This window comes from Lepidochelys kempii, chromosome 9 (genome assembly GCF_965140265.1).
Source record: "Lepidochelys kempii isolate rLepKem1 chromosome 9, rLepKem1.hap2, whole genome shotgun sequence".
In the NCBI taxonomy this organism is placed as follows: Eukaryota; Metazoa; Chordata; order Testudines; family Cheloniidae; genus Lepidochelys; species Lepidochelys kempii.
The window spans coordinates 89,035,842-89,050,535 of NC_133264.1; positions in this window are offsets into that span (position 1 = coordinate 89,035,842).

Genomic DNA, 14,694 nt, shown 5'->3' on the forward strand with positions numbered 1-14,694 from the left:
CACATCCCCCCCACCCCCATACACACACAAACTCACTCTCCTGCTGGTAATAGCTCATCCAAACTGACCACTCTCCAAGTTTAAATCCAAGTAAAACCAGAACATCTGGGGGGGGGAGGGGGTAGGAAAAAACAAGAGGAAATAGGCTACCTTGCATAATGACTTAGCCACTCCCAGTCTCTATTTAAGCCTTTAAATAGAGACTGGTCACTTTGGATGAGCTATTACCAGCAGGATAGTGAGTTTGTGTGTGTGGTTTTTGGGAGGGGGGTGAGGGGGTGAGAGAACCTGGATTTGTGCAGGAAATGGCCCAACTTGATTATCATGCACATTGTGTAAAGAGTTGTCACTTTGGATGGGCTATCACCAGCAGGAGAGTGAATTTGTGTGGGGGGGTGGAGGGTGAGAAAACCTGGATTTGTGCTGGAAATAGCCCATCTGATGATCACTTTAGATAAGCTATTACCAGCAGGACAGTGGGGTGGGAGGAGGTATTTTTTCATATTCTCTGTGTATAAATAAAGTCTGCTGCAGTTTCCACGGCATGCATCCGATGAAGTGAGCTGTAGCTCACGAAAGCTCATGCTCAAATAAATTGGTTAGTCTCTAAGGTGCCACAAGTACTCCTTTTCTTTTTGAGAACTCATTTTGAAAACAACAGGAAAAAAAGCTGGAGTCTTGGCAAAAACTTTCCTTCTTCATAAAACAGGTTTCTATGTATATGGGAGCTATTATTGATCTGTTATTAATGATATGGCTACTCATAGGTAATGCAAATGATTTTAATATGAAGTTACATCCTTTATTCTAAAAAGCCACACAATATTACAGGGCGAGATTACTCACTTTTCTCCAAAATTGTTCTTCTCTAGGACATTTCTAACAACCAAATCAGTAGCAGCTTGAGTGGTTTTTCGAAGCAGAAAGGTAGTATTTTAAGGTCATAAGCCTGCAAAAGTTAGACATAACCACCTGCAAAAAAAATCCTAGACTGTCTTTGATCTGAGGAATAATGGCTCATAAGAGAAAAAGCTTTTCCTGTCTCTCTCTCAGTCATGAAGAGAGTTATCTACATTTTCATTCAGTGGCAGCTAATGATTCTGTTTATCATTTCAGAGTATTTAAATGTAAATAATTCTTCAGTAAGCTGTAGGAAGGAGACAAGGTTGATTAATCATTAACTCTTGTGCTAAATTATGATCAGGCATCATTTTTTAAACATGACCTCCCATAACATTTACATTAATGAGAGGGTGGGAGAAAGGAAAGTTAATACTTTCCTGAGTAAACAACATATGAAGTCAGAAAGAATAAAGAAAAAATTGAAGAATATACAAGTCTTCATAAAAAGAGAGAGGTGGCTTATTGCTCACGGTGGAAGTATATTGTACATACAATTCTGTAAGCTCCACATACAGTCAATAATGTTGTTTGAGCTGGTCAAACTCTTTGTTGAAATTTTATCAGACTACTTTCCTCCTTTTTTCTGTTCACAATAAATCGCTTTCTCTGATGCTACAATAGATGCTATATAAAAAAGTTAGTGGTACAAATTGATGTATCCATTAATTTTTACAAATTAGTAATTATTCAAATAGCTTTATGAACAAATTTTGGCCTACTGCTTATTCACAAACTTTTTCTCACATGTAATCAACAACTGCTGCATTGACAGGTGACTTTAGTTACATGATTTATTTCTGTTCCCTCCTTAAATGATCTACATTTTGTAAATAGGATGTCATTTTTTCTGTTCGCAAATTGTCCACAGGCAGGTTGTGATTTTCATGACTTTGGTCACTGTTTGTAATTGTTTAATAATATTTTGTGCAAATGGAAAAAGGCCTTTTCAAAAGAGCTGGAAGAGCTTTTCTGGTGTAAATACTGTACCCTCCCAAACATGTGTGAATATTCCTGGCACTTTTGTCTTCCATGTTTTTTTCTTGTGAATAAAAATTAGCTCAACTAGCTGTTCACGAATAAATAAATAAAAGGGGATGTGTTAACAGCAAATCAAATCATCAGGTTTCATTTGAAAGAACACTCTCAAATATGTTATCACGATATTCACTCAGCACCAATAATTGCCTTTTTGTTTTGTGTATTTTTCTTGCAGCCTCTCTTCTTCTTTCAACAGGTTTGTCAAATTTCCATTCACAATTATAAGTCTCCATTACTCTATGGATCTGGTTTTGTGCTGGCATTTTAATTCCACAACTGACACACCAGCGTAGTGGTAGTTGTGAGTCTTCTGAGTTGTTCAGAGATGTTAAAAAAAACAGGAAAGGGCACACTATTGTGGGAATTGGGGGTTCACATCAGAAGACAAGCACAGAACAAAATATTGGACAAAAATAAGACTGAAAAGGTATTTATGCTCTGGGCCTTCAGAATCCCTCTGTACCTTAAGGTCCAAATCTGTGTCAGACACTAGTGAAATCTGCCGCAGAAACTGAAACCTCTGCAGCCTGTTTTTAATTTTCTCTTTGGCTCAGCAACTTAGTCTGACAAAAAAAATTAATGAAGTGGAAAAAAAAAACCCACAATCCAGGAATAATTAGCCAGACTAAAATGAAACAGCAGCACCCTTATTTCCTTATGCATCAGCTAAAGGAAAAACAATAATATTAAACTACACTTTCAATAACTGTAAGTGGGAGGAATGTTGTTCAGGTTAATGATGATAGTTTCACATTGAAGCAAAGGGCAGTTTGAAGCCCTGAATGACACATTAGGAAGATGTACTTTGGAGCAGAATCCTGCATGCGCTTTTTTGTGAACAATGGTTCACAGCAGACCACAGGAGTAGCTCTTTAAGGAATGAAGCCTTGCTAGAAACATATGCTATATATAAAACTTAAAGGGGTTAACCGAGTAAAGTTTGTTCTTTAAAGCCAGTTTTATAGAGCTTTGTATGTAGTTAAAAGTTCAGCAAACACTGGAACTTAATGATTTGTAACCAAAATGAAGTCTATGTCTTGTATTGATTTTACTTTAGTTACTTGGAAACAATATTGATCCTTAAGAGATACATTTCAACACTTTGAGTTCAGGGCACAGAGCATTTCCATCCCATTGATTAACAGATGCTATATATAATTTTTGCTTTTAATGAGACATTTTCTCTTCCATGAGACTGTGTTCTCAAATGAAAGACCAACTCTGGATTCTGTATCTAACAAAAAACAAACCACAAAAACCAACCCAAACATTTTAACTCCATCTTAAATTAAACTATGAAAAATTATTTTCCTGCCTGCCCAAAATAATAAGTTATTTCCTGAAGCTGTCTTGTTCTGTCTGTATCCACCTGATTTTTTAATCTTAATAAAAAGACTGGAACCTCTCTGTCATTTTCCTCTGGGTTTGTACAGTTGGATCCATGGCAGAGCTTTCTATGTGCCACTGCAACACAAATATAGATGGATCTAATAATCATTTAAGATATCCCAATTGAAAGACGAAAGACACCCAGCTGGGTAAAGCTCTAAATGCCAGGTATCATTATCAGTGTAATGCAACTAAAAGTGACTGGCAATACAAAGATATTCACCAATAGCTTGGCAAGGTTACATCACGGCAAATTCAATAAATGATACAGGTGTTTGTTTTTTATATATATAGTCTTGACATCTTCAAATTTTTCACATCTCTAATTAGAGGGCATGATTTATGTCAGTGGCTCTCACACTGTGGGTCGGGACCCCAAAGTGGGTCACAACCCTGTTTTAATGGAGTCGCCAGGCCTGGTGTTTGACTTGCTGGGTACTGGGGCCGAAGCCCAAGCCCCATTGCCCAGGGTTGAAGCCCCACCACCCGAGGCCGAAGCCCAAGGGCTTCAGCTCTGCATGGCGCGGCTCAGTTTACAGGCCCCCCGCCTGGGACTGAAGCCCTTGAGCTTCGTCTTTGCCCCCCTCTCCCCAGCCTGGGGTGGTGGGGCTCAGGCTTCTCCCCGCCCAAGGCGGCAGGGCTAAGGTAGGCTCAAGCTTCAGTCCCCCCTCCTGGGGTCGTGTAGTAATTTTTGTTGTCAGAAGAGGGTTGCCGGGCAATGCAGTTTGAGAACCCCTGATTTATGTGATTCCTTATGAATTAACATTTTGGGTTGTACATAGAAAGTTATGTATTAACATACATACAAAACATACAAGCTACCATAATGAAGAGTCTGAAACTAGAGAACTCATGCTGTGGCCCAAGGAAATAATGGAGAAACGCCGAGCACACTAAGAGTACCACAAAAAGATGCAACTGGGGAATGATCCAATACACCTTGGACGTCAATGGGAGTCTTTTCACTTTGTCTTGCAGACTTGAGACCACTGGTCCGTCTAAGATGTGCGCGTATGCACGCGCACACAGATCCTAAACCCCGCGCACATGGCGAAATACCATGCGCACAAAAATTTGCACAGAAGCACAATTTGCTCAGAAGAAATTTTTTGCGCACACAGCCTGTCAAAAATTAGACGGACCATTGCCCCAGGAGAGGAATCACTGGGATCTTCTGGATGAATTTAAAAAACATGAGATGCGTAATGTGTGTGATGTCATGTTTGAAGTACAGTAGCTAAAATGATTATTTGTATTACTGCAGTGCCTAGAAGTCCTAGTCATGGACCAAGTTCCCATTGTGCTCAGTACTGTACAAACAGAACAAAAAGATGCTCCCTGCACCAAGAAGCTTACAAAGTAAGTGGCCAGTGTTTGCTTTCCAAGAGCAGAAATAGAATGAATGAAAGGAGTGGGAAAGGGAAAAAACAGGAAACGATCAATGGCAAATGTTAGAAGAGAGAGAGCACCCTCTGTCCAGATTTCCCTTTCCTATGTTAGGAAGAGAAGGGAGGAGGAAAGATGAGAGAGGAATAACAAGAAGAAGAAAAAAAAGTTTACTCTCAGCTTTCTGGAAAAAATTTAATATCCCTTGTCACAGCTTCTCAGGAATAATCGGCAAATACCAACCTTGATTTCACCTGCCTACATCAGAACTACTGCCATAAAGGAAGGTGATAAAAGAGCAATAAGAAAACATAACTAGAATAATGTGTTTAATTATACACTCAATAAAGGTGGATTTGCAAACATTCAGGTTCCTTTAATCACGGGTTTCTCATAATGACTTACAAGAGGAGCAGGTACTAAGCGTTTACTGGATCCATAGAAGGGCGCTGCTATATCCTTTGTTCTCATGATGGAAATGCCTAGAGTGCCAACTCATTTTGACCGTACTTCCAGAAAAAAAGTTTCACCTAAAGAAATACCAGTTCCTGACACTGAGGTCCCAGCACAACAAATTACTAGAGTACCTGCTTAATTTTAAGGACACAAGCAACTCCATCAAAAAGAGTGGGATAGATACATTGATAATAATGGCACAAGCCCTGTGCTTAAAGTTAGATGCTTGTGCACGCTGGTGAACTGGGGGCGGGGAGGGGGGCAGGCAACAGACCATGTCTGAATTTGCTGTTTTAAGCCCTGAACCAGAGGCCATTGACCTCAGTGGAAAGACTCTCACTGAAGTCATAGAATCATAGAATCTATGATAATCATAGAATATCAGGGTTGGAAGGGACCTCAGGAGGTCATCTAGTCCAACCCCCTGCTCAAAGCAGGACCAACCCCAACTAAATCATCCCAGTCAGGGCTTTGTCAAGCCTGACCCTTAAAAACATCTAAGGAAGGAGATTCCACCACCTCCTTAGGTAACGCATTCCAGTGTTTCACCACCCTCCTAGTGAAAAAGTTTTTCCTAATATCCAACCTACACCTCCCCCACTGCAACTTGAGACCATTACTCCTCGTTCTGTCATCTGCTACCACTGAGAACAGTCTAGATCCATCTTCTTTGGAATCCCTTTCAGGTAGTTGAAAGCAGCTATCAAATCCTCCCTCATTCTTCTCTTCCGTAGTCTAAACAATCCCAGTTCCCTTAGCCTCTCCTCATAAGTCACGTGTTCCAGTCCCCTAATAATTTTTGTTGCCCTCCGCTGGACGTTTTCTAATTTTTTCACATACTTCTTGTAGTGTGGGGCCCAAAACCGGACACAGTACTCCAGATGAGGCCTCACCAATGTCGAATAGAGGAGAATGATCACGTCCCTCGATCTGCTGGCAATGCCCCTACTTATACATCCCAAAATGCCATTGGCCTTCTTGGCAACAAGGGCACACTGTTGACTCATATCCAGCTTCTCGTCCACTGTAACCCCTAGGTCCTTTTCTGCAGAACTGCTGCCTAGCCATTTGGTCCCTAGTCTGTAGTGGTGCATGGGATTCTTCTGTCCTAAAGTCAGTGAGCTTTAGATCAGGCCTTAGTAGTCAGTGTTTATATAGGTAGTATTTCAGGTGGCAATTTCATGACTGAAGAGCATTATCCATGGGAAGTAAATCAGCAACAGGGAGGGAGGGGGGTCCAGACACATTTCTATTCCAATCACTTTATCACCTTTAAGTGCAGTTTCCAAAGGCGAAGAGCCTTCAAGAAAACAACACCAATGGCTTCCCCAAAACATGCCACTGAAAAAGCAGTCATTCCACTGCTTTGTTAAAAGCATAGTGTGCCAAAAATATATTTGTGACTTCATGTTGATTTATTTGACACCCTCTAAAAAAGCCACGTGCCCGAGGTGTGTGAGGGTTCAGACTCAGAAGGTCACTAGCTTCACTTGCACTATTTTTTCTTGCTAAATGCTTGAACTTGGGGCTAATTTTTCTTCCATCCTGTGCAGCATTTCAGTGTTCTTAGATCTTACCCCTTCAAAGAGCAGTTCAGTCTCCTCTTGGGGACAAAAGTTTAAGTTACTTCACAAGAGATTCTACAGCAAGAATTCAGACAGCTATATCTGACTGAAATGTGCTTTACTCTGTATACATGCTATAATCAAACATATTGACTGACAAGGGCCATTGCAATCAGTTTACTAGAAAAAGCTTCTTTAGCCCTTTGTAGCAAAGGTTCTTAGCGTACTTCACCTGATTCAGAATAGATGATATTTTATTAATAGGTTTGTTTCACCCTGTATGTAATACAATGGTTCAACTGAGATCTTAAACATTTGGGGGCATAGCCTCCCCTTGATACGTACATGAAACTCCTGATAGCTCTAATTAGAATTATAGGCACATAAAATAAAGTAGATTACATGACCTGTGACCTCAGTCATCACAGCATCAAAAAACTAATAGTAATTTCTATTAGAGGACAAATTACTATTAGTTTATTAGAAGCCTTCAGTGCAGCTATGACAGAGATGGCCCACTGTTGTAAAAGATGGAGACTTAAAGCAAATGCAAAAAAAAGACAAGTTCCAGTTGTTTCCATCTAAATCGCACAAAGACCAATGAACAGTTCAACATGAGGGTATGTCTATACAAGATCCTCAGGTTTAATCCCAAGTCCCCCTTCCATGCACACAGGCCAGGAACCCCACTCAATTACTGCCAGAATCCCTCTGCAATGCAACTCAAAGCTCAGACATTTTGCAGTGTGGACGTAGCTCAAGTCTGGGTCATCAGACTTGGTCTGGAGAGTCCACCAATGCTATCCCACAGTCCCCTGGGGCTGCCTTTCCCAGTCCTTCTATCCCAAAACTTCCCACTGGCTTCACAGGAACTGGAAGCAACCTCTTGGTTCAAATTAACCTGCTCAGCATTTAACCCTTTTCAACTGGAAACACAGTTGATCCTCACTGCTATTAGCATGGTCAGCACTAGGAAGTCCTGCATCAAGTGCACTGCTAACTGGCCAGAGGAACACAGCCAGATTCTAGTTAATATCTGCTGTGAGGCAAGCAAGAGGTTTGACTTCAGCAACAGCACCAGAAATGATCATGTCTGCAAAGCTATATCTGAGCAGCTGGCAGCGCTGGGGATCAACCAGGCAACAGAATAGCACAGAGCACGAAGCAGGCAGCTGAAGACAGACTACTGCAAAGTGAAAAGATTCTAACAACATGTCTGAGAATGCCCCATCTTCCTGTCACTTTTAGGAGGAATTCAACCAGCTACTGCAAACTTTAGTGAGCACTGAGCCCACAGTGGTATATGACAGTCTGCTGAGCGGGGATGGCACCCCAATAATCCCTCAGTCGCAGGCACTGCTGGAGAAGAGCCAACCACAGAGCAAAGGGCAAAGGTTCGGAGGCCAGGAATCAGAGAGGCTACACCACCGGAGCAGCTACAGCACATCCTGGGTCTGGTCTTGGAGGAGCTGTTTGGGGACAACCCTGGGGAGCGACCCACTGCAGAACCAGCATCAGAACAAGCACCAGAGCTGGACCCTGATAATAGGCAACAGTGCAGCAGAAATGTAATATATGGATTTCCAGCTTATAGCCCTATTAATACAAGCTGAGGCTTTACTGTGCTTCCATTCATAGCAGAACCCAGTCCATTCACCTAGCATTCCTTCTTCTCCCCAATACCACGTGGGATTCAAAATGGTCATCACAAAACGAGGAAAAAAGTTAGACAAGCAGTTATGAAATTTTTACTAGTTACTCACTGATTGATATAAGTATGGATTGGGGACCAACAATTAACATATTCATGTACCTCTTCCATCTAATACAATGCCCCTTAGAAGTCAGCCACGCGTGCACTGTCCAAGACCACCTGTAAACTGAGTCGCAAAAATCCGGGCTGTTATAAGTCCAGAAAAAAACAGAGTATGTATTTGGTCCATAGCTGGCTTAAACCTGAGTCCAAATGACAGCAAAGAGTGGCTGTTTGTGCATGGATACAGGATGCCTGTACAGCGTCTCCATGCTAAATCAGCATCTTGTTGATTTTACCATGAATTTTCATTCATTGCTGGCTGGTAATTAAAGTGATTTTCTCACAGAGTAGGAACTCCAGAGAGTCCACACGGCATGAGAAGAGCTTGGCGGAGAGGCTCATGGAGCATGACCGCAGGTTGGAGGAGGAAGACAGAAAGCCACAGAAGGAGCTGTTCAAACTATTATTTGCACTTGTGGCTACCAGACTGCAGGCTCCACTATCACCTTCAGCTCCTGCTCCAGCCCTACGCCCTGAGTCCCCTCCACGCTATTGTGTTCTGCAGACTATGCAGCCTTTGGACAACACAGAGGTTGGCTGGACCATGTTACAGACAATGAAAGTAGCACATGAAACGGACAAGTATATTCTGTGTATTCATCCACTCCAGTCTTGATGTAGCCCCCCACTTGCAAAACACACCAGAAAGGCCCAGGAGAACAGAGGGACCGGGAACACCCAGAAATAGTTGGCCATGTTATTTGGTAGCATGCACCTGTCACTGTTTTTGCACAGAGTTTGGTTATTATTTGTACATTTTTATGGCAACTGGTCTCCCTTTCTGTGGTATGTAAATACATGTGTAAAATAAAGTGTTCAATTTATACATAGGGCTACACTTGCAAGTTTTATTATATGTAATGTTTAAAGTGGCACAAATGTTAATACAGGTCATCCTATGCCCTTTCTCGATAATGGGTGTCACGGCACTGGAGGGTTGGGGCAAGCTGATTATAAACCTCCAGGAACATCTGCTTCTTCATACAAAAGTTCTGGAGGCACTGCTGGTCTGCAAGATGATGGGATCCAATTAGTCTATGCTTGTGGCTCTGCTACAGAAGCACCGGTCTACACAGGAGGAATCTGTGGCTAAAGCAACAAGCATGAGCCGCATCAGCTGAGTCGCAGCTAGCATGTTGGTGTCCCCCCTTGAGTGCCTACACCAGGTCAAAAACTGCTGTGAAAACGTCCACCTGATGCTCTGCCTGATTCCCAAAATAGGACGGAGTGTCAGGTGGAGAAGTTCTTCCACTGGGTTGGAATCCTGTTGAAGGCTCCAGGTGCTGGAGTGTGGGAACACAAAATGGCTAAATGGATGTGTTGTGGGCTAAAACCACCCAGAACACTTCCAGTCAACTTCTGCGGGACGGACAGACAACCTGCTATGAACCACGCCCTAGAATAGCTACAGCTGACAAGGGCACTAGGAACCTTGAGATAGGGCAGCATATGTCCACAGAAGCTATTCTGACTCAGGTCTGTGAAATGCAGTATGGACAAGCCAGCAAGGTTGTGAGGCCTGGCTTTTCAATGCTGTGCAGACTTGGAGTGTCTTGGAGTGGAGACTAAAGTGCAGACTTGGAAATACCAAGTCTGCGGGCACAGGTCACACAGACTGAGACTTACTACGCTGTGTAGACATACCCCTAAGCCTGTACAACCCAAAGCCTGTGTATTTAGGTGTTACACTGGACACATCTTGACATTCAAAGAACAAGGTCTTGCTGAATAAACAACAAACAACCAGGTCAGCAAATGAGCTGGTTCAATGACCAGACACGAAGAAGCTTTGGTCTTGCTTTGTGCTATTCTGTAGCAGAGTATTGCTCCCGGTGCATCTCAGCTCCTCTCACACAGGATTAGCGGACACCCAGCTGAATGAAACTATGCATATAACGACTGGCGTCACGAGACCAGCCAATCTAGCCTGCCTGCCAGTCATGTCCAACATTGTCCCTTCTGACATCACGCAACAAGTTATCTTACAGAATCTACTCCTTCAATTGGAAGACATGCCACATCTACTCATTTAAAGAGGTGTCTAATCTACCATCTCAGCTCAAAGCACTCTGTTTGAAGATCTTTAAAGGAGTTGTCCAATGTCACCTCCAGTTGAGGTACTGGGTGGCAGGAACAAGCTTCGAACATAGCCAGTGCACAGCTCATGATAGATCCAACAGTCCAGCCCCCTGGTTTTGACCTTCCACACCACATCGCTTCAGATGCAGTGCACTTAGATGTGCTGCTAATGCCTGTAAGTGGGGACGTCCTGCCTCTCCCGTTTACTGCTGTGGCTAGTTGGAAGATCTAGATTGGATACTTGCAGTGTCCATTGCCAAGGGCAGTCTGGTTTTGCATGGACTTGCAAAATTCCCTTCCCTCAGCTATTGAATGGTTAAGACAGTCTAACTCATTTGACTTGAACATCTGTGTGAATGCAATCACAATAAAAAAATGACAAAGATCAACATACACATTGTTATAGCAAAGTATGTTAATTAGCCATTTTCACACTTAGATTAGGGTTGACATAGGACATGGCAATGTTAAGTAGAATACTGATTTCTTCCTACCTGAAAACAGACAACACACCAGACACAAATGGTACGAGAGTCAAATGTCTTTGGCCGGCGAGGCGTGGGCACCAAGCGAATCATAATCTTAGTACGTAAAGACAGCAAAGGCTGAGCAGGCCACTGACTCCATTCTTCTCTATGGGGTATTTGGTGTCTGACCTTCATAAAGTACACCAGAATTCTGACCAGCTTTTCTGCCTTACATCACTTAGACTGGTAAAAGAAAAGGAATCTCATATATTATATATATGACCTGTATTAATGTCAATACTTGGCAGTAAATGGTAATTCACCAGGGTCATCCAACAGTATTTAGTGACCAAAATTATGAAATACTAACTGAGTACCATATTGCATGCCAGATACCACTTTAGTTGCTAATCAGTTTGGAACTAACTAATGTGTTAGGAATTAGCACTGAAAGAATAAATGCTTGCTTTTTCCAAATGGTGTACTAAAGCAAATGTCACCAAAAAAGTCAAACATATGATAGCAACATGAACAATCGTATTCTCCCTGGAAAACTGATTAAGAATATAAAATGTGTATTTAGTTATATTTTGGCAGTTCCATTCATGCTAATACAATTAAATCCCATCAGCAATTCCATCATAACCCCACTTCAGATTTACAATTTTTCTATAGAAAGGTTTTCTAGGCCAAAAATTGGTCTGTATTACTGGCCTGATTGTTGGAACCCCTATCAGAAACCCCTATCCAGGACTTGAATGGTCAGGCAGACTTCGCTCTCCACTACACAAAAGTACATTTTTCTGTGCAGTTCTTTACAGTTCTACAAACACAAAGAAATAGCAGGAAAGGGAAGATGATTAACTAGAACACAGCCCAAGTTAAGACGACTGAACAGTTAGCAAGTCTCAACCCTCTCCAAACAAACCCAGCAAAGGGGAATGGACACACAATCAGAACTAGCTATCTCCCAATTAAATGCAACACTTCCCAAGTGTCTATAGGTGAGCACTCTACAAACAACTGCCCAGACACAGCCAATTAATCCCTAACTCTTTGGCTGTGAACAAACACAAACACGCAAACTTTTTTCTCTAAACGGTTATTATATTTTATAGGTAAGGATTCATAAACCATATAGTCACACAGATTGCATTAAACAGCTTTCCCGACAGTCCTGTAGAAAGGATTTTTTAAAATTCCCATTGAAAATGCTTTATCTTTTAAAACTGGTGTGTATGGAAGTTCCTCAATCTATTCTGTCCATCCATCCATCCTAGGGGTTTATACCAGTTCCCATCACTGAAGCACTTGAGCACCTTCCACATAAAATCAATAGCAATAGTGAAGTCCCTAGTTGACTCCATATAGCCTGTCACTTCTCCCTTTGTGGGGTCAAAACTGTGCTTGGCGTAGGGAGAGAAGGGGGTATCAGTGTTGTGTCATTCTTACGGCGGAAAGGTACTTTTGGCTTTTCTGATAGATTATGGTCTCTTTTTTCAGAGTCAGCCCAAAACAGCACCGCTCACATTTGCAGCCATGACCTGAGTAGGAAGTTACCTCAAAGGACATGAGCAGGCTCCATTCTTGCAAACAGGCCCAGGCCATAATTGGACATAGACAACACTTCCCTTGGATAATGCCAGTCCAGTATCTCATGTGAACATCATATTAGCCAGACATAGGGTTGCCAACTTTCTAATTGCACAAAACCGAACACCCTTGCCCTGCCCCCGGCCTGCCCCTTCTCCGAGGCCCCGCCCCGCCCCACCACTGAAAGGAGAAGGGTTTAAGACGGAGGGGGAGGAAAATTACATGGGGCATTCACACTACTGTCAGCCCCTATATACTGTCCTACCCCCACAATGGCAGCAAATCTCACCAGTGGGAAACAGCTGCCAAGTGAGCCAACAGATACTAACGCGGCCTAGAACAGCAGACATGTTAGTGCAATAGATATGTTCTTACATCCGGCTTTTCTGTTACATCATGGCTCTCAGAGTTCCTGTACAAAGGTGAGTAAATGTTATTATCCCCACTTAACAGATGAGGAAACTGCGGCATACAGACATTAAACAGCTTGCCCAAAATCACCCAGCAGGTCTATGGCAGAACTGGAACTAGAATTCAGATTTTCTGAGTCCCAGTTCTGTACCTATGCCACTAGGATACAGCTACCCCCTAAGATCTAACCACTCGTCCTCAGGATGTTTTTCTAAGTGTCAGAACAGTTGTTATTTTCCTTTTAAAAGCCCCACCTACTGAAATCTGGGAATTCTGTGAGAATCTCAGCTTCCAGTTTTAAAATGAAGGTAAACCTCTGGCTGTCCAGATTACAGAGAAAAACTGGAAGATGTGACCCCTAATGGCTAGGAGACCAGAGAGCAAATAAACACACCCCATGCTTTAAGCAAAATCTCATGACTTTTTGGGGCCCTGCCCACGATTTTTGTTTTTGTTTTTTAAAAACACTGGGGTTGGCAATACAACAATACTTTAACAGGACTGTAGAGTTTTCATTAACACTACCAATACATTACAACAATGTACAAGACACACCGTCCAGGTACTCACTCTTCTTGAGTGTCTGACTTACTGTTGTTTAATCAGTTACATTATGAATTATTAAGGTATTTTGTGTGCAAAGTATCTAAGGTTACGGAAGTAGGCCAGTGCACACAGGGAACCAAATCTTGCTCTCACCATCACTGGTGAAATTCCATGGCAGACAATGAAGGTATATGGGTGTAAACGAGAGCAGAGTTTGCCCCATAACATGTGACGGAGGCTCGGAAGAGGGGAAAACTGATTCCCCAAGTTTTGGGAAAATCAAGTAAATCACAAGTCTGCAATTCACATGTGAATGGTGCGCGACACAGTTGAAGAGTCAGAAATTCAAGGTGGAACAAAAAATATAATAAGGTTATTAAATAATGCAAACTCTGTGGCAACAACTAATAAACAGATCAGTGACCATCCTCTCGGAAAGGACAGAACTACCGAACAAGTCATTCCGCAAAGGTCTGAAGAAGCAGAAAGGTAAGTGTCAGGGAAATGTTCAGAATAAACAAAAGCCAAAGTGAATGGGAGGAGAGACTAGATCCTGCAAGAAGATACTCATAGCGAGCACCCCAGTTCTGCCAATGGGGCTCTGTGCAAATGCAAAGGGTCAGCTCTCAGGCACCTAATTCTAGGATCAGGGCCTGAGGGCTCTCCACGGGGTCAGGAGTCGGAGATGTTACATGCATAGTTTTCCCCAGTTACCAGTGGGGAATCCATTCAATAGTTAAATTCTGCAGCTCTATATACTTTAGCAAGGCCCTCCTCTGTGCTGTGGTTTCCCCTCTGCAAGGGCAGAGACAGACATTAAAATAAATCAACGTACTGCAACAGTGAGAAAAAATTAAACTGAGATGATGATGCAATAATAAAACACACAACTGAGGATATTGACAAAAGTCATTAGGAATAGATGACCAGACACCAGGAAACTCCCTTGGCTGCACACAATTACTGGAACATTCAAGATGAGTTATCTAAAAAAGACAGCATGCTAATGCACAAAGACAAAATGCTAATTCCAGGCTCGGTGAGA